The following is a 21,940-nucleotide window of genomic DNA, read 5'->3' as shown; positions in this document are numbered from 1 at the left end:
CCAGGAGCTGTCTAGGTCATGGGACAGTCAGAGGAGAATTATTAGGCAATATGACCAACTCTCTCCACCTTTTTCCAGATGTCTGAAGTGCCTTTGACCTTAATTTCACAAAAGACCCCTTTGTCCATGACTTTCACTCTCCCAGCTATCACAAGAGTGTCACATGGCTGTTTAAGTGCAAGGGAGCATGAGTATTTCTAGAGATAAAATAAAAAGTGAAAATTGCATTTCTCAACACTGGAAGCACTGAATCAGCCTTTAGTTCCAGCCAAACCTGGTGATGGAGGATCTAGATTTGCAGCCTGTTGTGCAAACTCATTTTTACAAACCTCACTCTGTGAGGCTTTCTATAGTTCGAGGCCTGCCTCTCATCTTATGCAACATCCCAGCAGCTAAGACCACCGAGGCACTTCTGCTTCCAGTCCCTAGATCCAGTAGTCTAGGTGCTACAGATATGAGTCTTCGCCCCGGAACTTACTTCACCTCAGCAGTCTATTGAAGTCCAATCTGTTGACCTTCAGACCATGGTTCAAGGACTTCTGTTTTCAAAGACTAAGTGAGCAAGGGTATTTCAGCTCAGATCTGGGGGTCCCATCTTGGCCCTCGATATGGCCCCTTCTCATCACTCAATTGAAACAAAGGGCCTATAAAACTGCCCTAAATTGGCAACTGATGATTTCCTCAGACTGGGGGAATCCCCAAGTAGAGTAAAGCCAGGGGACCCAGCCTTACATCCGCTTTTCTTGGGCCCCTTTATAGGTGGTGTGTCAGGAGTATGCCTTGCGGAGAGACTGTAGGCAGTGTACCACTTCATTCCTGCAATCCCCAGCTAACAAAAAGCTCCCTTCAGCATCATTACCTGCTGCTCTAACTTCCACTGGGAGCCAAACTGACTCCAGGTGCCCCAGAAATCAGGGAAGGACAGAGATGGCATGCAGTCACATTTGCCTCCCTTCCTCGGGTTCTGTGCTGAGCAGAGCTGAGCCAGACCAAAAAACTGGGCGGCCCTGGAGCAGGGGGCAAAGTCGTCTTTGTTAGCATTGTTTTTCATTAACATGCTTTCTATTGTGATTTGGAGTTCTTGGACCTGTGCTCAGAGAGGCTTCCAAATATCTCAGAACAAATAAGACTTAGTTATTTGGGTTTCTTAGTGCATAATCAAAGTGTGCATTTCCTCATGCAGTTACTGTAGGTCCAAAATGTAAGAATAAGGTACATCTGGCTTGCTATAAAATGTGCTAATTTGTTTTACTACATGTAATGGGGTCATACTCACCTCTAGCGACCGCCCCCTGGCTGAGTGTGTGTGCCTGCACTCTCTGTTTGTGGTGGCTCTTCTGTGACTCAGCCCTCTAGCCAAGTCATACACCGTCTGTCTGTGAGATAAAGGCAACGCAAACCCCTTTCAGGGTACAAGTGCCCTCTCAGTGCCCCCTGTAATATCTCTCTGTTTGTCCCTGCTCTGGAATAGAGCCGTGCCCCAGGGCTCCTTCCCTGGAGGCAATATCTCCACCCTCTCAGGGCCTTCCTGGCCCAGCTCTTCAGCTGGGCCACTACAGTTCAGTTCCCCTTCTGGGGTGCCTCAAAGTCCAGGCCATTTTCCCAGTGGCTGGGCAGGGGAAGGACCCAGGCCTGCCCTCTACTCCGGGTCCCAGCCCAGGGACCCTATAGATAGTAGCCATCCGCAATGTCCCTTTAAATAAACTGTGTTGCTGCTATAATTCTCTGGGCCACTTCCCCATGGCTCCTGCACATTCTTCACCCTTACCTCAGCCGCCAGCCTGGAGCACCATCCACTCTCCTCCAGCTCTAGCAAGGAATTGAACTCACTCTGGCCCTGCAGCTCCTCTTATACTGACCTGCTGGGCCCTGATTGGCTGCTTCCCACACAGCCGCTCTAGACAACTTGGAGGACCTTTCTACTGCCCTTTTCTGGGGCGCGGATGTGGCAGGACCACAAGGCCTCCAGCAGGGAGTCTAAGGGCCTAGTCCACCCCATCATACTACAGTACATCCTGAACACAGTCATCTGCTAACAAAGACAAGGAAGATTATAGTTTTGATACGACAAGTCTCTACAAGTGATACTTCTTGTATTGCATATCCAAGACTGGTCTGCTGCACTGCTCATTCCTCCACTCTCCTCTGAATGATACTAGTGTCATAAAAATCATAAATGCCCTCTGTCATTCTGCAGAATGGAGCAAGAGCACCACACAGTAAGTTGGACCTAGCCTGGCCAATGGTCATTCACCACCTAGGTTAATATCTGCAGACAAGAAGGCTGCAAGGCATTCCTAGCAGTGTTTACTATTCTGAGTAGCTCTTCAGTGGCAGACAGGAAAGAGGCAAAAAGAGGGACTAAAACACAAAAAAGGAGCTAAGCAGATAATTGAACAGATACGGAGGCCGAAGACTTTCCTACCTTACTCCCAGAAATTTTCACGGAAGCCTCAAGAATAGGATTTTAATGCTTGCAAAGGAGTCAGACATTTTCCTCACTGGTTGTTCTCTCCTGACAAAGTGATTGAAGTGCTAGCCTCATGCAACTGGAAGAGAAATGAAGCACAGGTCATATATAATTGCAATATCTTCTACAATGATACCCAACTGCACCTTGTATACCGGCACATTAGTTAGTTACTTCCAGAAAACTGAGATGTAAGGTTTGCTGTGTGGGTGTAAGTGAAGTAGACTGGAGTAGCAAGTTTAAAAGAGACGGGGGAAAAAATCCAAGAACTCAACCGAGAAGCTGTCTAGAAAAGTCGGAGTGAAGCTTTAAATACAGTAGGTGGATGATTCACTAATGAATGGAAGGCTCATTTTGACAGTTTGGGCTGCCGTCCAAGCTAATTTGTTTCCAAGCCTTCAGTTTGCCAACTGAAGTGGCTGAGAAATAATAGGGCCGCAAAAAAATATTTCTAAGGAAGCACAATGCCCATTATCACTGAAGGAGAATGTATCTGCGCATTTCAAAGAGGAAAAAGAAATTTTGAGAGCTGCCAACTTTGTCCAGTTGCAAACGACACAGGAAGGAGCTGTTAAAATTCAGTAAAAGAAAAGAACCAGAGTATCGTTAAAGAAATTCAAACTAGAAGCCCTCATAAATAAATAAATAAATAAAATAGAAGTAATAAGTGAAGGATGTTTCTTTCGCAGAGAGAGGATTTGATGGTCGAGTCTGCTACAGACTCAGCCTCTGATATGAAAAGGACTTTGCGTGGTGGTAGAACGTGAAAAGCAAGTGGGATAATGAGAAACAGTGCATAATAAAGCAAACAACAATAAATAAAATGAGGAACAGCTAATCTCCCATTGGCCTCCTCATACTGACAAACCCATCAGCTAGACTAGTCCAGGTATTTTATACAATATTTCGGGGCCTCCGTGTACCCACTCTACCTCCACCCCTTTACACCTGTGCAACTTCAAGAAAGGTCTTGTGGTTGCAACCCTGGACTACAAACCCAAGAATCCTGGGTTCAATTTTCCATCTTTGCTACAGACTTCCTGTCTGACCTTGAGTAAATCACTTAGGGTATGTCTTCACTACCCCCCAATCGATTTATCCGGGATCGATATATCGCGTCTCGTTAAGACGTGATATATTGATCCCGGAACGCGCTCACCGTCGACTCCGGAACTCCACCAGAGCGAACGGCAGTAGCGCAGTCGACGGGGGAGCTGCGGCCGTCGATCCCGCGCCGTCTGGACCCCAGGTAATTCGATCAAGATACTTCGACTTCAGCTACGCTATCCGCGTAGCTGAAGTTGCGTATCTTGGATCGATCCCCCTCCCAGTGTAGACCAGGACCCAGGTCCTCAAAGGTATTTAGAAGTTAAGTGCCCAACTACCTTTGAGGTTCTAATGGGCCTTAGTCTCTCTGTGAGTCTGTTCCCCACCTTCTGCTTGTATGTTGTATTTCTCTCCTAAACTTGTCTAGTTCAGTTGTAAGCTCTTCAGGGCAGTAACTGCCTAGCACAGCAGTACCTTACTGCTGGGTTGGGGGCTCCCGGTGCTACTGTAATACAGAAGAATAAGGAATAAAGGGTGCTTGCCCAGCTGTAATGGAGGGTAGAGTTTTTGCCCTCCAGTTCTGAAGGATATTTTGGGTCATGGTTTTAATTGACGGGAATACACACACAAAACAGGCAACTGTCATTTATAGGGATGCTTCCTTGTTATAAATCCTTTCCCCAGCAGATAGAACTAGGAGTTGTTTCAAAAGTAAATCCCAGCTTGCTTTTGTCAATAGCTTATCTAGCTGGGAGTCCTATTCAGCAAAATATCGGCATTGCGTGGCTTGGATCACCTTGGGTTTCACTATAATTCAGGAGCTGGATTGTCCTCTTTCCTCACACCCACTGCAAGCCAGCCCTGAGCACAAAAGTCTGACGTCGCCTCAGTTCCCTACAGTGACCATGTAATGAATCTGGAAGCAATCTGCAGTGCTATCGTAGTATGCAGCATAGGGTGCTAATGGGTCTCAGTCCCAGAGCGAAAGGGCCAACATCCACTAGCAGCAAGAAGCGTGTTTCCAGCTCTGCTGCTGCACAAAAGCAAACTGCCCACCCCCCAAAAGACGCCACGACAGGATTTGGGGAGGATGCAGGAAATGGGCCACCTGGCCACTTCCAAAGAGCTGGGATGGGGAATCAGAGCAAACAGCTGGCCTCCCACTAAAGAAGCTGGAGGGGAGATTATAGGAGGCTACCTAAAAGAGAAATAAAAGGGAATCTGGACTCTTTGAAGGAATGGGGTCAAGTCAGAGGGCAGGAGAGTCTCATGCTGATCCTGGTCGTCTTTGAGGTTCTCAAACTTGGTCAAGGTTTACATTCTCATTCACGTATCAATATTGGATGCATGTATCAATGAATAATCACAAGTGAAATGTAGCTGCAGTGCTTGGCGTGCAGCTGCGAGAAGGCCACACTAATTTGGGGAGGTGCTGTCAACAAGCTGAATTGATATGCTTTGCAATCATGGGCGCAGTTTGAGGGGCAGGAGGGGCAGTGCTCCCCCCCCCCAACTGCAAGCCTTGGGCAGGCACAGAATTTCCCCCCACATGCGCTGCCCTGTTGGCCTGACTGGAGCTCTTCCCACCCCAACCCCCAATACAGACTACACCTATCTTTACAATGTTCATTTCAATTCCTTCCTCATACATTTACGTGATTACAATATGAAGTAAGATGCATTTAAATAATATTTACTTTGCAGTACAGTGATGCTTTGTGCTTCAGTAGCACCTTCCGTCCAAGGATCTCGAAGTGCTTTACAAACATTAATTAATTAAGCTTCCTTAGGAGATAAGCTGGTGCGATCATCTCATGGTAAAGACAGGGAACCTGAAGCACAGAGTACGATTTTCAGCCCAACTCACATTGGTGAATATTCACATGAGTAGTCTTGCTGACACCACTAGGACTCGTTGTGTGAGAAACGGTTGGATTTTAATGCACTGAGCCTCTACTGCCTGAGCTAAAACACCTAGCTCTCTTAACCAAAACTGTAGCAGGCTCAATCTCTAAATGGCCTAGCCATCACCAGAGGAGGACAGAGAGCCACACCATGTGGGTATGGCTTCCAATTAAGTGATATGCCCAAGTTCACACAAGAAGTCAGTAGCAGAGATGACACAGAGAACTAGAATCCATGATGTCTCACTCCCAAGGTTACGGCTCAGCCATCTTTCCTCCATGAGCTATAACTTTTCAAGGTAAATTCATTAGGGTAAGGAGAGAGAAAGACCAGAACGTGACTTGCATAGCCGACCTGCAAATCATCTTTTAACTTGAGCACATGTATCTCAGCTGGAATCTCTGACTCCAATGGGGCTATAAGGAGTCAGATGGGCTCCGAGTAAAAAGCAAGCTTAAAAAAATAAGTGGCTGAAGATGGTCAAACCTGAGCTGCCAGCAGACATCATTGCTGGAAAGCTGAGGTGCCATTTAAAATAACATGGTCGTGCTGTGATCTTACAATGAACTACATTTCTTTTTGGTGTGGGGAAGTTGGAACCGAGCCAGACTGCAAGTGATTCCACGAGAGCGACAACAGGAGGAGAAAGAGAGGGGTTGGAAATCTATGAAGAAGACACACGACCTACTACTCTCTCCAACAAATGGCAGATATTGCCATACACCTACTAGAAATGCTACTTGGAATAGGTAAAAGCATCAGGACAGTAGCTGTGGCAGCAATAAGCATTTTCCTTAGAAGACTTGCCAGTTTCCCAGGAAGTGCAGGTTTTATGAAGTTGGATGAATTTAGGAAGGGTTACTCCCCTATAGAAAAGGTTGTTTCTTAGGCCTGGGCTACACTAGCCGGGGGGTTCGAACTAAGATACGCAACTTCAGCTACGCAAATAGCGTAGCTGAAGTCAAAGTATCTTAGTTCGACTTACCTGGCCATCCTCACAGCAGCGAGTCGACTGCCGCGGCTCCCCCGTCGACTCCGCTTACTTCTCCTGCCGAGGTGGAGTACGAGTGTCGATTCGCGGATCGATTTATCGCATGCAGAGACATGATAAATCGATCCCCGATACATCGAACACTACCCGCCGATCCGGGTAGTATAAACGTACCCTTAGTCTCTTTATGGTGTCAAGTATCAGGGGGTAGCCATGTTAGTCTGTATCCACAAAAAGAAAAAGGAGTCCGGTGGCACCTTAAAGATGTGAGGTTTTTTTACCCACGAAAGCTTATGCCCAAATAAATCTGTTATTCTTTAAGGTGCCACCGGACTTCTTGTTGTTTTAGTCTCTTTAGTGCAACTCCTGCTTTATTATCTCCTTTTTCTGTTATTTTATACTTGGCCTGCAATTTTTAAGTGACATACACAAGAACAACCTTATCTTCAAATTACAAGCACCTTGCCACTAGACCCATTTTTAAATCTGAAGTAGTTTTAGATGTTTGTATCCAATTAAATCAAGAACCTGATATTACTGAATTTATACAGATTCTTGCTGCCTAAATGTCCAGTGACTAGGGAGTTGAACAACAAAGATTATATTTTCTATGTCTAATAATGTTATACACACACAAACTTTGTATACCTATATAAAAATGGACATTGCCTCAAAACCAGTGCATTCCAATGAAGAATTCAGTCCCCTTAGTAAGTATCCTTAGTGATGTATATTTGATGGTACTCTGATCCCCTATGCATGTTTGGATATCACTTTTATCTTGGATTTTAAACTCTGCAACGCAGGAACCGTGTATTTGTACAGCGCAAACACAATTTTGCCCCAACCAGGATGCTACTGAAACAGAAATATTCATGTTTCTGGGAACAGGGCTGTTCTTATGAATTTCACAGGCTGCATCATTCATGATGTTCCATTACTTAAAAACTGAAAAGTATTTTCAGAAATTGACGTGTCTGAAGAACACTGATAAGGCAGGAGGTTGAGCTGATAGATGAGCATTAATCTGACTCACTTAACCAGCTTAATATTTGTGAATTTTGACATAATTACTGATTTCCTCCACAGATTTAAAGTCTAAGTTTATCTTCACATTAATCCAATTTCATGCCTAGAACAGAGCAAGCACAACAGAATGTCTTTTGTAACCTTCTGATATCATTAATTATTGCTACATTGGGAGTTACCACATGGAACAAACAGGTTTTTAAATAGAAATCATTTGTCTCTCAGCAGGGAGACTCAACAGTTTTATTTCCTTCAACTCAAAGCCATATTCGAATTATCTTGTTTCATGGTGATCCTCCCTTCATGACCCCCAAGTCAATGGTGAAATCCCATCTATTTTGTCCCTGGATTGGTCCAATTTGCCACCTGTAGTGGGAGGTGTCTATTTCCTCTCCTAATTGTGCAGGAAGGGTTTTCGACATGTTAAGGTCATTCTTTCCTCAAGATCTGGGCATTTGGTCAGGCTTCCTGGTGATTTTCTGCAAAAGGAAATCCCCTAACTCGTTTAAAAAAATAGATTAATTGACCGGTTCAGAAACAAGCTGCCCCAGGACCCAATAAACTTTACAAAGAATACATTCCAATTACGACTGGACTCAGCATGATCCCGATAAGTAAGCCAGCATTCCCCAGCATTAAGACGTTTTTTCCCTACTTTTCCCCCCTTCACTTAACTCTTTCCCATCAGTTATGGATTGACTAGCAGTTGGCATTTTCCATTCAACTCCCCTTACCATGATTCAGTGGGTTAAATAAAGCCGACCAATGCTCTACCGATCTTTTCCTACCTCTGGCTTGGCTCTGGCATAGGGGTTAGCCACACCTTCCCTTCTACAACACCCAGACCGCGGTCAGAAAAAAGAAGCCAGATCTCAGGCTGGGAGATGGAAGAGGGAAGGTGATCTCACAGCAGAAACATCTGTTGGAGCAGTTTGCTGGCAGAGTGCAGCTGCAGGTCCCTTCACTATGTGAGAGGGTCGGAGGGATGCGGGAGTCCTTGGGTAACAAGCATAATTGCAAAAGCAGGAGAAGAAAATAAGAGGCAAGTATCAACCCAGGGGGACAAAGAGAGAGGCTTTTGACTACCACCAAGACTATTATTATTTATTATTTGCATGGCTCCAGGGCCCCATTGTGGTACGCACTATACAAATATCTAACAAAAGACAGTCGCCGCTCTAAAGCCCCATGGTGCATAGCGCTATACTGTATAGACCAGTGGCTCTCAAACGTTTTTATGGGCGACCCCTTTCACATAGCAAGCCCCTGAGTGTGACCCTCCCTTATAAATTAAAAACACTTTTTTATATATTTAACACCATTATAAATGCTGGAGGCAAAGTGGGGTTTGGGGTGGAGGTTGACAGCTCGTGACTCCCCCATGTAATAACCTCGCGATCCCCTGAGGGGTCCCGACCCCCAGTTTGAGAACCCCTGGTATAGACCATTGTCTTGAAAAGATTCTTATTGAACGTCAGAATGTGTTTCGTAAATTAGGGTTTGCTTTTATTCTACCCAAACTGCCATGGCCTGACCCTACAAAGCCTTATGCATGCAAAATAGTTTTTGCTCAGGCAAGCTTGTTCATCTGAAAACGTTAAATGCATAAATAAATATTTACACTAGGTACAAGAAAGATTCCTCATTTGCAATCATAGCAATGGCACAGTTTAGTCATCAGACTGGTCATTCAAGTACATGTTCGAACCCACCGTGTAACTGCTGTGACTGTAAATGCCCATGCCTTTGTAAGGAGTATATTCTTGACAATGTACACCTAGATCTACTTCTGCCAAGATCTAGAATATTGTTTTGATACATTTATTACACCCAGCCTACACTACATTTCTTAGAGGGACAGGGGACAGGAATAGCTGTAATTATTGTTGTCAATCAAAGCTTCTCTAAAGTCTTCGGCTTTACTGTTCCAATAACTCATTTTTACCGGTGGCAAATGTCTCCAACAAACACCAGAGCCTAATTTGTAGTTTGGTTCCCTTGTCATTTTCTGAGTCATCTTCTTGGAACGCTGTGAGACAAAAGATTATTTGGCGGGGGAGTGAGAGTTCATCTTCACTTTGTTTGCATCTAAGGGCTGTTAAGAAGTTTGGTGTGACATTTAGTTTCAATAATAAAAGATATTACCTCCCCCACCTTATCTCTCAATTAGTTTCAATAGCACAGATCTATCCAAGGCACATTGCAGGTACGTGAGGTGCAACGAAATACCAGCTTTTCAATACAAAGAGAATATACGATATATTGTTCCAAATTCAGCCCAGCGCAAGCAGGTGCAACTATTATTGGGGTCCTCGGAACTGCAGTTGCTTACACCGGTGCTGAATTTACCCCTAGAAGAGTAAGTTCTTCACCAGCAACGGGGGGGCTTAGATACACTGGTGTAAATCAGAAGCAACTCCACTGACAACGTTGCAAAAAGCCAAAGATAAGAATCAGCCCTCTGACAGGGACGTCACCCCCACCCCTAAAGACAAACATGATGCAATGGTGATAAATTATGCAGATTTATAGGTAATTGACAGTTTCTTCATCAGACTCTTAATCAGGTGTCACGAAAAGGTGCTAACACAATTAGGGATGAGCTATGGATTAAGAGGAGGAAAATATCACAACCCCACTCTTATAATAAGACAGTCCTTACTCTATAGTCGCCAGCAAACTGTTCCACGCTTCTGGTAGCCTGACATTTGCTAAAGCAGAAGTCTCTTCATAACTCTCTGTAGTACTATACCGCACACTGCCATAGCTGCTCTTCAAAAGGCCATATTTATCCCCTGGGAAATATAGCTGTATTAATATGACATTTTGTCACAAATTAATCTTAAATGGGGGTAATATTTCTGACACAGCACTGAAACTGGCACTAAAGGCAGTCCAGGTGGTTAAACTGGCAATATCCTGTAGCACGCTAGACTCCCCCTGGATAAGACTGTGCTATGGGAAAATTACCAGTGTACCAGGGCTCCATTTATGAGAAGCACCACACAAAAATATTTAAACTACAGACATACAGGTTTCCTTGGTCTCCCAGTCATATATTATTATTTGTATTATGATAGTGCCTAGGGAGCCCAACTGAGATCAGAATTCCATCAGGCAAGATGCTGTACAAAGAAAGAATAAAAAGACAGTCCTACTTCGAAAAGTTTATAAATTAAATGGACAAGACAGACAATTAAATAGACAGGTGCTATGATGGTGGGCTTCAGGACAGGAACCTAGATAGATCATTTGAAATCTGTTGAGAAACTAATTTTTCATACAGCACTATGAAAAAAAGCTATATTTTTTTATTAAAGTCCCATTGGCTAAAGCAATTTCTACTCCTACTCCTTCCCCTTCTGCTGTGGAAGTTACACTGGCTTTGCACACTCATGATTGCCACACCAAATAAGAGAACACTCCCTTCCCATTTACATCCATTTCCCAACCCATTTGCACCCATCATGTAACTTACACTGTCATTTAAATCACTGGTGAATTTAGCCTACTCTATCCATTTCATCCCTGAAGATTTCACAGATCCGATTCTCTCCTGACGTAACTGGCAGTACTGCCCAAGTAACGTGTTAATGGCACCTCCACACAAGCCTTAACTCTTCCTTACCATTTGCGTCTGTCCTCCTGTCTTACTTGGGTCTTGCACTACTACAAATTTCTAATCTCTATCTGCTGACAATCCTAAATTCCCTTCTGAATCCAGAATATAGGCTGCAACACCAACCGTCAGCCATAAGGTGACATATGCATGCAAGAATGAAATTTGCACTCTTCTGATCCGATTAATATCCATCTTCCGGATGTGCCATAATACCGTGGTCCAGCCACTCATGGTCGTTAAAGATCTCATGGCACTTTTTGCAAGAGTAGTGGGTATTATTAATTCCAGGATCCTGGCCAAATTCCAGTTTGGGTAATTACATTCTGCCTCACTAAAATTCCCCCTGCAGTTTGCATTGGAGAACTTATATTCTTCACTTCCTCATCTAACAACTGGGGCGTAGTGTCGCTGGTGCTGAATTGCCAACACATTACATCCCAGAGGTGGCTGTATTTCAGGGGTGGGTGAGCTGAGCCTGTATGTATACATTCCGTAAAATGCCTTGGGACCCATTAGACAAAGGTGCAAAGCATGTGACCCGCATAGCCATAAAACATGGCCTCAACCTCAAAGTAAAAACTGCAGACCAAGAGCAATGCTGATCAGCTGCAGGATTTTATTTCTGGTGAATGCAGCCAAGATGAAATTTCTATTAATCTGTCAAGGAAGAATTAAATATTGCCACTGCACCCAACCCCCATACACTGGACAAATGGGTTTTGCAGGTGAAAATGTTATCCCCTGCTCAAGCAGGTGTTAGAATCCATCACCTGTGAGCATGAAAGTCTTAATGGGAAACTACATACGTACGTGTGTGTGAATGTCTGTCTTTAGAGCGTGTAGACACCAAGGAATATGCTCAAGTTAAGCTGGATCGGAAAATCAGAAATTTATATTTCTTTATATATCAGATTGGTTCTTCCATTGGACAGTGACTGTTGCTCACTTGTGTGTCAGGAAGGATCTCCTGGAAATGGATGTGCCTCTAACTAACACCCAACAAAAGAAGAATGATTGTAAACACTGGGAAATATTGAGTGTTTTGGTTTTAGCTGAGCGTGGTTTTTTTGACTAAATAATCTGTTACATGTTTATTTACTCTGCTGAGATGGCTACTCCTGTACCCACTAAGGATTTTGTCTAGGCTAAGAAAGAAGCTGGGAATGAAAGGAATCTGTTGACAAATCACAAGAAAATTTTACAATAATGGAGTTTGATCCAATCCTTCGCATTCACAGGCATTATGCTATTGCGGTGTTATTTTAGCCTGCTGGCCAGGGAAGAAGCATAGACACACAACCTGGGGTGGGAGATGGCTGAGCAACTTGGTCCAGATGGGAAAACAGCTTCCCCATATTATGTCTCCTCTTTGATTTAAAGGCAGCTCCAACTGATTTTTGTAACAGGAAAGATATCTGAAAAAGCTGAGTCTTGAATTCTAAATTATGATGGACGGAGAGACGACCCATCACACTACTATATAGCTTTACTTTTGAAGACCCCCCTATCACCTTCTTGGGCCATGATCTGAGAGTTACTGACCTAAATAGCCCCAAACTCCCTGTCTGAATTTCCCCCCGTTTAGTGTAATAAGAAAGAAGATATACCGTAAGTTCTGTTACTCCAGGCAATTACAGAGGATCCTACTTAACCTCCGTTGATTAGAGCTGCTATTCTTTGATTCAATAATGTTTGGTTCAAATCCCATTATGGGAACATTCCTCACAATCACCGGGTATAACTTTTAAGAAGCCCTGTTGGGAAAAGCCTTATGCTTGTGTTTTAGGAGTTACTATAAACGAATGCAAAACTAGCAACCTGTTGCTTTGCTGCCACTTTATTAGTCTCTTCTCTTTGCGCCTACCATCACGTCAACTGGAAAGTTTGACACAAGATATCAGTATCTTCTGTTAGTGTATCACTTCCCATCTCAAAGCTCCTGCTGCAATTTATGACCATAGATGCCTCCAGCCATCACCTGACCAATCATAGAAACACAGCCAAATCACTGCAGCAATGTCGTACAGGAAGTGAAAAAGATCCTTATATCCAACTGAGACTGCCGTGGGGCATTTAGACAGACAGAACTCCTGGAACTGGAGCAAGACTCTGAGGTTAACGCCTCTATTGTTGAGCAAAAGGTGCTATTAGGGCATGGAGTGGGGTAGGATAGGAGTTTAGGCTATATCATACCAGATCAATCTACCGGCCTATTTAGCCTTGTATCCAGTTAATGGCGCAAAAAAAAAAAAAATAGAGTCAGCCACCTGGCAAAGCAAAAGTGCCACCTAGAATAGGAACATTGGGTTTCCGTGCATGGGAGAGAAGTTTTGAAGTTCTCATTCCAGCCAAACCCCTGAACTGGGTCTACCAGTAGAAAAGGAGTAGAAGCTGTGCAAAACCAATATATTCCTGAATGAATCAGTGCAGCTAGTCACCCAGATGCTTTTCTAGAATAAGCCAATGGCATTTTTAAGGCCTCTCTCATCAATATACATTTTAAAATGTATCTTAATATTGGTTTAAGATAATTTTTTTTTAAAGAAATCTGACTTTCCTTGTGCCCTGCTTTGGTAGCTTAAAGCATGTGGGAGGTCAAAAAAAATATAGGTCAATGAAAATAATATTGCAACAAGAAATTAATTGCAAAGAATGTTTAATATGACAGGGGACTACATAAAACCCTATTATATTTCTTCACTACTCTACTCAGTAGTCAGTACTATTGCTATATTCAAAGGCCAGGGCAATCTCCCAGGGTAAATTGCTACATTAGTTTGACATTTCTGGCTCCAATTAACCTTACATTTGAGCTATTTTAGGAGGGTTTTTTTCTGTTTTTAATTGCAATAAGGTTACATTTTCTATTAGAGTTTCAATTGCTTATATACACTGGCCCAATATAGATGCCGATCCCTATTTAAACACATCCCAGGTAGGAGCGTTTGGTCCGAGAGCTTACCTAGCTGTAACCGAAAGGCGCAGAGAGGACTCTGGCCAACTCTGAAAAGGATTTACACCAGGTTAGAAGATACTGAGCCAGACTGAGATATCAGCAGAGGCCCAGATCTTCAGTTGGTGTAAACAGGCACTACTCTGCGGAAGCCAATACAGCCCAACTGAGAATATGGCCCAATTATGTGTGTATAGGAATAGGGTATTTTGAGCCTAAACACATCAGCCTTGCTCTGATGGAGGCCATATCTAGTGAGTGGATAGGTGAATGAGAGAAAGGTGAGCAGGATTTGGCTCTCTCAGGCTGGTAGTCACGCTATGTCATTTTGGGGGTTCACCCAGACAAACAAGGGGTTGTGTCCCTGCCTGCCCTGTAATCCTAAGTGCCTTTAGGCTATACGGTTTAGGCTCAGAGCCGTGACACCAGCAGTCTGCCCTCAACACAAAGGTCTCTCACCCTGAGCTTCCACCAGCCCAGTTATTCCTTGTAGGGTGACCCCAACAACCCGTCTAGTCCCAAGTCTCCCCAAAGCTGTTTCCCCTGTGGGGTTCTCTTATCTTACCAAGTTTGCTGCCTCCCAAAAGTCAGTACACACAACAGTTTGTTAGCTCAGCTGGGATATATATAGGGATTGTCCTGGAGTCTCCAGGAATTAGAAATTAACCTCTAATTAAAGATTATGTCATGCAATGAAACCTCCAGGATACGTCCAACCAAGATCGGCAACCCTAAGTATATACCCCACCTTGATACACAGCACTGAGATGGTTTGTCATAAAACTAAAATCAAGTTTATTAACGAAGAACCTAGATGTAAGTGATTTCAAGCAACAATGAAAGAGCTACAAAAGGGTTACAGATAACACAAACACAACATGCTTTCTAGTGTCTAAAACTTAATTCTAGCAAAATATAGCTTCGCCCGACATCATTTCTTACTCACGCCAAGTTGGCAGCATTCTCCAGCATGTATAGCAGGAGGACCCATCTTTCATAGATACAAAGCACTGGCTTCTTTGTCAGGTGACGGCTCCCGCAAAGTCTTTCAGCCGTTCCACATATCCCCAAAGTTTACCTTGTCTTCAAAGTCAGGAAGCCCTCCTTGGGGCTCAGCTTTCTGTGTCCACCAGCGAGCCAATGCCATGTTAATTTTGCAGTCTCCTGTGATTTATAATGCAAGTGATCTCCCTGTAATCTCTGATGCAAATAAATAACCCATTGGCCCCAGCCCTGGCCACACTTGGCTCGATTTGCAATTGAGCCAAAGAGGTGTTTGCCTTTTTCCTTTGTTTAGAAAAAAATGTTTTGCGTCCTTTGCCTGTCGACTGACTCCAAGACATAATATTGGAGAATAGCTATAATTTCTCATATAGTATTGTTACATACATTTTACAGTGAGAATACTGACTAGCGTGTCATCAGTTTTCAGATGATATCGTATAAGACGACCTTTTAAATAAATATTATGACAACAGTGTGCAAGATGCACTCAGCTGGTCAGATCAGCTGAGATTTACTGTTACATACCCAGGAGCCCCTTACCATCTCACATTGGAGTGCTTTTAGGGTCACACATGCTAACCACAAGGTGAGGAGGTTATATCTCCAACTAGACATGACATCAAACAATGCCCACAGTCCCCCTAACTAGGAGAGCACAGGACCAGGTTGTCCCTGAGGACAGCAAGCAGGGAGTATGCTCACGCTAACACCAGACAAACATGAACAGGTGGGATCCCTGAGTCACAGCCCCCAAAGTGGAAGAAGTCTACAAGCGGTGTAAGTTCCAGTAAACCATGTCCACAGCTGCTCAGCTCACCAGGTCAGTGTCAACCCAAAGCCATGAGGAAGACTTCATGACTTCATTCAGGAAAGTCTTCTCCATGTCTGCTAAGCTATATAAACTTGTAATGAACAGTGTTATCAATGAAATGTATCTTTTTCCTGTTTGTAAGTTGTCTGCTTCCCCAAACATTCCTGTCTTTTCGGTAGAATATTCACAGAAAGCAAACACAGATTTACTTTCAGTTTATTTATTTAGTAATTTTTAAATACAAATATTTGCAGTATTCACCCAGCTCTAATATTAAGGGAATGAAATTAACACCGCATAAAGCAATACAAAATGCTGTGTAAACACAAGGGGCCAAGACAGGGTTGGCAAGAAAATCACAATTTAGGATATTCTGGACTTTTCTACATGTGAAAGCTCCACTATACCATAGGGAAAGGTCATACTCTCCTCTAACTGGTCAGCGATCATTCCAATGATTTCAATGCGAGCTGAATCAGGCAAATACTTATTAAGAACAACAACAAAAAACTATTAGCCCAAGAGCTTCTTTGACACAATAAAAATTCCCTGATGCATCCAATTTAAATCAATGGCAAAATGCCCAGTGGAACCTGGATGTGGCAATTGATCCTTTTGATGGCAATTGTACTTTTTATTAGTATATGAGGGAGAGATGAAATATACCTGGTCGGCAACTCATCCCACTATTTGAATGAAATGGTTTTGGACATCTACAGTAGGAGAAGAGAACTTTCTAGCCATGATTTTCAAAAATGGCTCTTTAAAGCTCATTTAACAAGTGGCCTGGTTTTCAAAAGCGATGACCACCAACCAGTACCCATTGAAATAAATGGGAGCTGTTGGGTGCTCAGCATTTTTGAAAATCACGCTACTTCTTTAGGTGGCTCAACAAAGAATCCTAGATTTAGGTCATCACTTTAAAAAAAAAATCTTGACATTACAATGTTACTTACATACTACATGTGAGTCTTTCATTCCCATGCTGAGATCCTGGTTGACACCCGATTGTAGAAGTAAGTCATGTAAAGAGATTACTGAACCGGAGAAAAAGCGGATGTTTGAAACTTGGTGTCTGCGCAAGTCTGACAAAGTGTCTTTGAAGATATATGCAGACTTGCAGCAGAATTAAAGGAATTTTAGCTCAAGTTGCTTATAGTAATTGACTCTTGCTCGCTTCCTCAATCTCAAAACCAAAATCAAAGAATTCAGCTTCAGAATCAGTGAGCTGTTTTGGAAAAGCCTTCCCAGAATTTAATTACAAAGCTGATTGTATCTGGTGCTTTTGGCCCCACCAAGCCAAGTATATTATAGTGAAGATACTTCTAGTTTCAAACCTAAAGGAGACAGAGATTGGACTGAGATCCTTTACTGTGCATAACCTGCTGTGCACTCTAACTAACCTCTTTTCATACACCATCATCCTTACCAAGACATGGATGGGTTTTGAGAGGTGTTAAACTAAAGATTAGCTCCAACGCATTGTATATACCTGTTCATCACAATCTGAAACCAACAGAGCGCTGACTGTTATGTAATCTTGTGCCAATTTGCATTGTATGAGCGTCTTTCCATCCACCTGGAGGTTACCAGCATATCATTTATTTATCGAGCTGTCTAAAAATCACCTTTAGAAATATAAATGCTAGTTTGACTGTAAAAATGTGGCATCGATGCAGAGATTTAGATGCGGGGTTTTCTACATTAATTAATGCAAAATAAACTGTTCTATTTTTCAGTAGCGAAGGATCAAGGATTACCTTTTCCATAATTAAAACTCTGCATTTTTAATATTATCTTCCCTGCACAAGATTCAGAAATCAGGAAACACCTCTCTGAGCATTAATTGCCCATAATAATATAGCTGTCTGTCTGTATGATCTATGAAACCTTTGATGTTTAAATTGATCCCAGTATACTGGAGAGAGCTTCTGCAGAACTGATTTCCTTGCCTTTATTTTAGCTCGGTTCATTCAAAGGGCAAAATATCTAAGCGTTCAGCTTTTGACCCTACTAGCAAATATTTAATGTATGAATTAAACTGGACAGGGCTTTGCCAGAAGCTCTCTTCATGTTTTATTTCTGAAGCTATTTTTACCAACATTTAATCGTTTAAATGCAAGGAGATAAAGACATCTCTGACAAACTGTGTTTATTGAGCTAAATGCCATCAAGGAAAGCCCTTTTATTTTTTTTATAATGGGTTCAGCGTACTTTGCATCTCTGGCTTTATTCTGAAAAGCGACATTACAATCCGAGGGGATGATACAGTTGCTAATACTGTATTATCACTAAATAAATGCACAAGTGGATGGACACAGGAGGCAAATCGACAAAGATGGATGGATAAGCTGAAAATGGCCTTTAACAGCCTCACAGGAAATAATACAGTGGTGAGCATCTGCATTTGGTCTCCTGCCCTTTCTCTATATATTTGCAAGGGACGATCCCATGAAAACCAGCACCGGGTGAACAACAACTAAGCACCTGCTTAAAGGTTAAACAAGCAGCAACAAAGCAAAAATGAAAAGGGAAGCACCTATTTTCACTCCCTCACCCACCCACCCACCCAGAGGAGATATTAGTGAGGGGTCCATAGGGAGTCAGCTGTGGGCAGGACAGCAGGAGAGGGGTAAGAGCAAACAGTCACGAGATGGAGGGGGCAGCAACAGAAGGGAGAATAAAAAGAGCAGGCCATGGGCCGGGGGAAAGGGCATTTGGAGGTGATGCAACCATGTAATTACCCAGTGGAAAGGAAAACCAAAGGTCAGTATCATGCTGGTGGGAGGACAGCAGGAATGTATTACCAGTCCAACCCCTTGTCGACACAATGTACCCATGCTGCTCAGAATGAATTCTGCAGAGCAAGCTGTTGGATCCTGAAGAACCTTTACCTCCACTTTGCAAATTGCAGTATCCTCTTTCACAATGGACCACAATGCTTTGTTATGGGTTCCATGATGTTCATTTCCTTTTGAAGGAGAAAGTAAAGCTTCCTAAGTCATACGACAGCAGCCGGAAGGAAAGGCACCCTTCACATTGCTAAATAGCGCTAACCCGACATATGGACAACGGGCAGACCGCCCACCCTGACATGTGCGCTAAGGGCAGCTAGATATTTCCAGGATTATTTCCAGTGTTATTTGCAAATATTTCATCTAAACACACACCCCTAACCGATCCTATTGGACCCAAAGTTTCTGCCCTCACACCGATTATACTCACGGAGGAAAGTATGACACAACATGAATAATGTAAGTCGATCAGACTCAAAGAAGATTTGTAGTGGTAGTAAGCAATAACCTAGAGGTGAAACACTTTGTAGCACAGTGCCTTTCCCCCCATGGTTTAATAGATTGGTTGAGACCTCCCATGATTGTCCTTCAAGATTATCCAAAGGGATCTGAGCATCTCAAAGGGAAGAGAAAAATGCCGAAAGTCAACAAGGCTACCACTGGTGACCCAGCGTGGCTGGGATTATCGGGACTGGACAAAAATTGATCTGTGAGGTACTGAGGGTCACATTCACATATGGGTCCAACTCAATTGACTATGTTCAGCCTAGCACATCAGCCTCAGTGAACTAGTCATGTTCCTTCCAACTGTATAGCGTATTAAAGACCTTGCGCCCAATTCTTAATTTATTATTTATTTATTTTCCTTTTTATTATAACAGCAATTGAAAGTGTGCCAGGTGCCTCTCAAAGCATATAAAAGACAAGAGCCCTTCCTTAGGGAGTTTCCAAACCAATTTCAGACATGACACAACAAGAAGACCGTAAGACAACAGGCGAAGGTATTAAAGGGACGACAGTCAATAAGACTATGAAGGTCACTCAGTGTGGCTAATGCACATGATGGAAATCAGTGGACAGAATGACGTCTAACACAGACCCAGGGTCTGAACCACGTGCCCCAAAGCTGCAGACTTAACAAAAAGCAACCTGAAAAGTGTTACTGTCTTTAATACTCAGATGCCCAACTCCCAATGGTGTCCAAACCCCAAATACATCTGTTTTACCCTGTATAAAGCTTATACAGGGTAAACTCATAAATTGTTCACCCTCTATAACACTGATAAAGAGATATGCACAGCTGTTTGCCCCCTCCCCCAAAGCTATTAATACATACTCTGGGTTAATTAATAAGTAAAAGTGATTTTATTAAATACAGAAAGTAGGATTTAAGTGGTTCCAAGTAGTAACAGACAGAACAAAGTGAATTACCAATAAAATAAAACACGCAAGTCTGAGTCTAATACAGTAAGAAAGCTGAACACAGATAAAGTCTCACCTTCAGAGATGTTTCAATATGGTTCTATCACAGACTGGACACCTTCCTAGTCTGGGCACAATCCTTTTCCCTGGTACAGTCTTTGTTCTTGCTCAGGTAGTAGCTAGGGGATTTCTCATGATAGAATCATAGAATATCAGGGTTGGAAGGGACCTCAAGAGGTCATCTAGTCCAACCCCCTGCTCAAAGCAGGACCAATTCCCAACTAAATCATCCCAGCCAGGGATGATGGCTGCCCCTTTTGTTCTGTTCCACCCACTTATATATCTTTTGGATAAAGTGGGAATCCCTTGTCCCTCTCTAGGTCCCCACCCCCTCCTTCTCAATGGAAAAGCACCAGGTGAAAGATGGATTCCAGTTCAGGTGACATGATTACATGTCACTGTAAGACTTCATTACCCACTTGCTAGCATACAGGTATACAGGAAGACTTACAAGTAAAACAGAGCCATCTACAGTCAATTGTCCTGGTTAATGGGAGCCATCAAGATTCCAAACCACCATTAATGGCCCACACTTTGCATAATTACAATAGGCCCTCAGAGTTATATTTCATATTTCTAGTTTCTGATACAAGAGTGATACATTTATACATATAGGATGACCACACTCAGTAGATTATAAGTTTGTAATGTTACCTTACAAGAGACCTTTTGCATGAAGCATATTTTAGTTACATTATATTCATACTCATCAGTATACTTTCATAAAATCATATAGAGTGCAACGTCACACACAGAATGATAGAACTCAGTGGACAGAATGATGTCTTACTCATGAGCCGATCTGGCCCCTGCCTAGTTAAAGACTCTGCAACCAACTACCTAATGGACAAACTCTGTCCAGCATCTATTCTTTGCCTATAGTGACAACTGCTCTATTATCCAATCCAAGTTCTTGTCAGAAGTCTATTGCCAGGTTCTAGTTGTAAGAGCCTTAGGCTGCAGGCAGGAAGCTGAAAAGAAGGGCATCCAGGTCTGTCTAGTCACTGAGAAAGATTTGTACTTGCACTTTGAAATGGAAATGGCTTTGCAGTGGAGTTACTATAAAACCACACTTTATTTTGAAGGAGGAGATTGATATGCCAAATCTACACCACATTTGAGAGGGAGCACGATCTAATGGATAAAGCACATGCTTTGGGATCAGGACCCGTTGGGTTTTGATCTTGGCACTGCCACTGGATAAGCTTGGGCAAATCTCTGAATCTCTCTCTGTGCCTCAATTGCCTTAGTCTATAAAGTAGAGCTAGAAATACTTCTCTATTTCTCAGGGGATTTGTGAGGTTTGGCTAACATTTGCGAAGCAGATTGGGATCATGAGATGGAGGACTCTGTAGAAGTGCTAAGTATTATTGCATGATGGGGAAAGTGAAAAAAATTGTACCAACAGTTGGAAGCCTTCAGCCTCTTCATTTGAGCTTCCTGACATGACAGCATCTGAACCTCCGGGACCCGTTTAATTTAACTCTGTTCCATAATACACTGCCAAAACCTCATCCGAACTACAGCCATCCCCTGGAGCAGCCAGGTCTGAGCATACTCTATAACCACCTCTTTTCCTATACATTGCAAAAGGTGAGCAATATTTATTGGTTCAATCAGGGCCAACAGCTAGCATTAAGCAAATTTCAAGGGTTATTGGAAGTTAATTGAGTTTAATCATGTAATGGTTTTATAATTAGTCACAGTGTTCCCACTCTTGTACTGATAAAAATTACACTTAGAATGAAAAAAAAAATGAAGGGAATTTACCAGCCAATTGATATTAAACAGGAACAAACCACATGAGTGGGGGGGAGGGGCAGGAAGGAG

General features: G+C 42.9%; 1 protein-coding gene across 1 annotated transcript in view; it reads right to left on the bottom strand.

Annotated features, from left to right (window-relative positions):
- Positions 1-2,510: 2,510 nt before the first annotated feature.
- The window catches only part of LOC128844969 (protein FAM169B-like), a 92,138-nt gene continuing 72,708 nt past the window's right edge, over positions 2,511-21,940 (bottom strand). The window contains exon 10 of the transcript XR_008446574.1: positions 2,511-2,549. The gene's annotated coding sequence lies outside the window, so the exon portion shown is untranslated. The remainder of the gene's footprint in view (positions 2,550-21,940) is intronic.

Source organism: Malaclemys terrapin, chromosome 10, assembly GCF_027887155.1.
Source record: "Malaclemys terrapin pileata isolate rMalTer1 chromosome 10, rMalTer1.hap1, whole genome shotgun sequence".
NCBI lineage: Eukaryota > Metazoa > Chordata > Testudines > Emydidae > Malaclemys > Malaclemys terrapin.
Note: the sequence above shows the minus strand (reverse complement) of the source record. Positions and strands in the feature narration are given on the sequence as shown.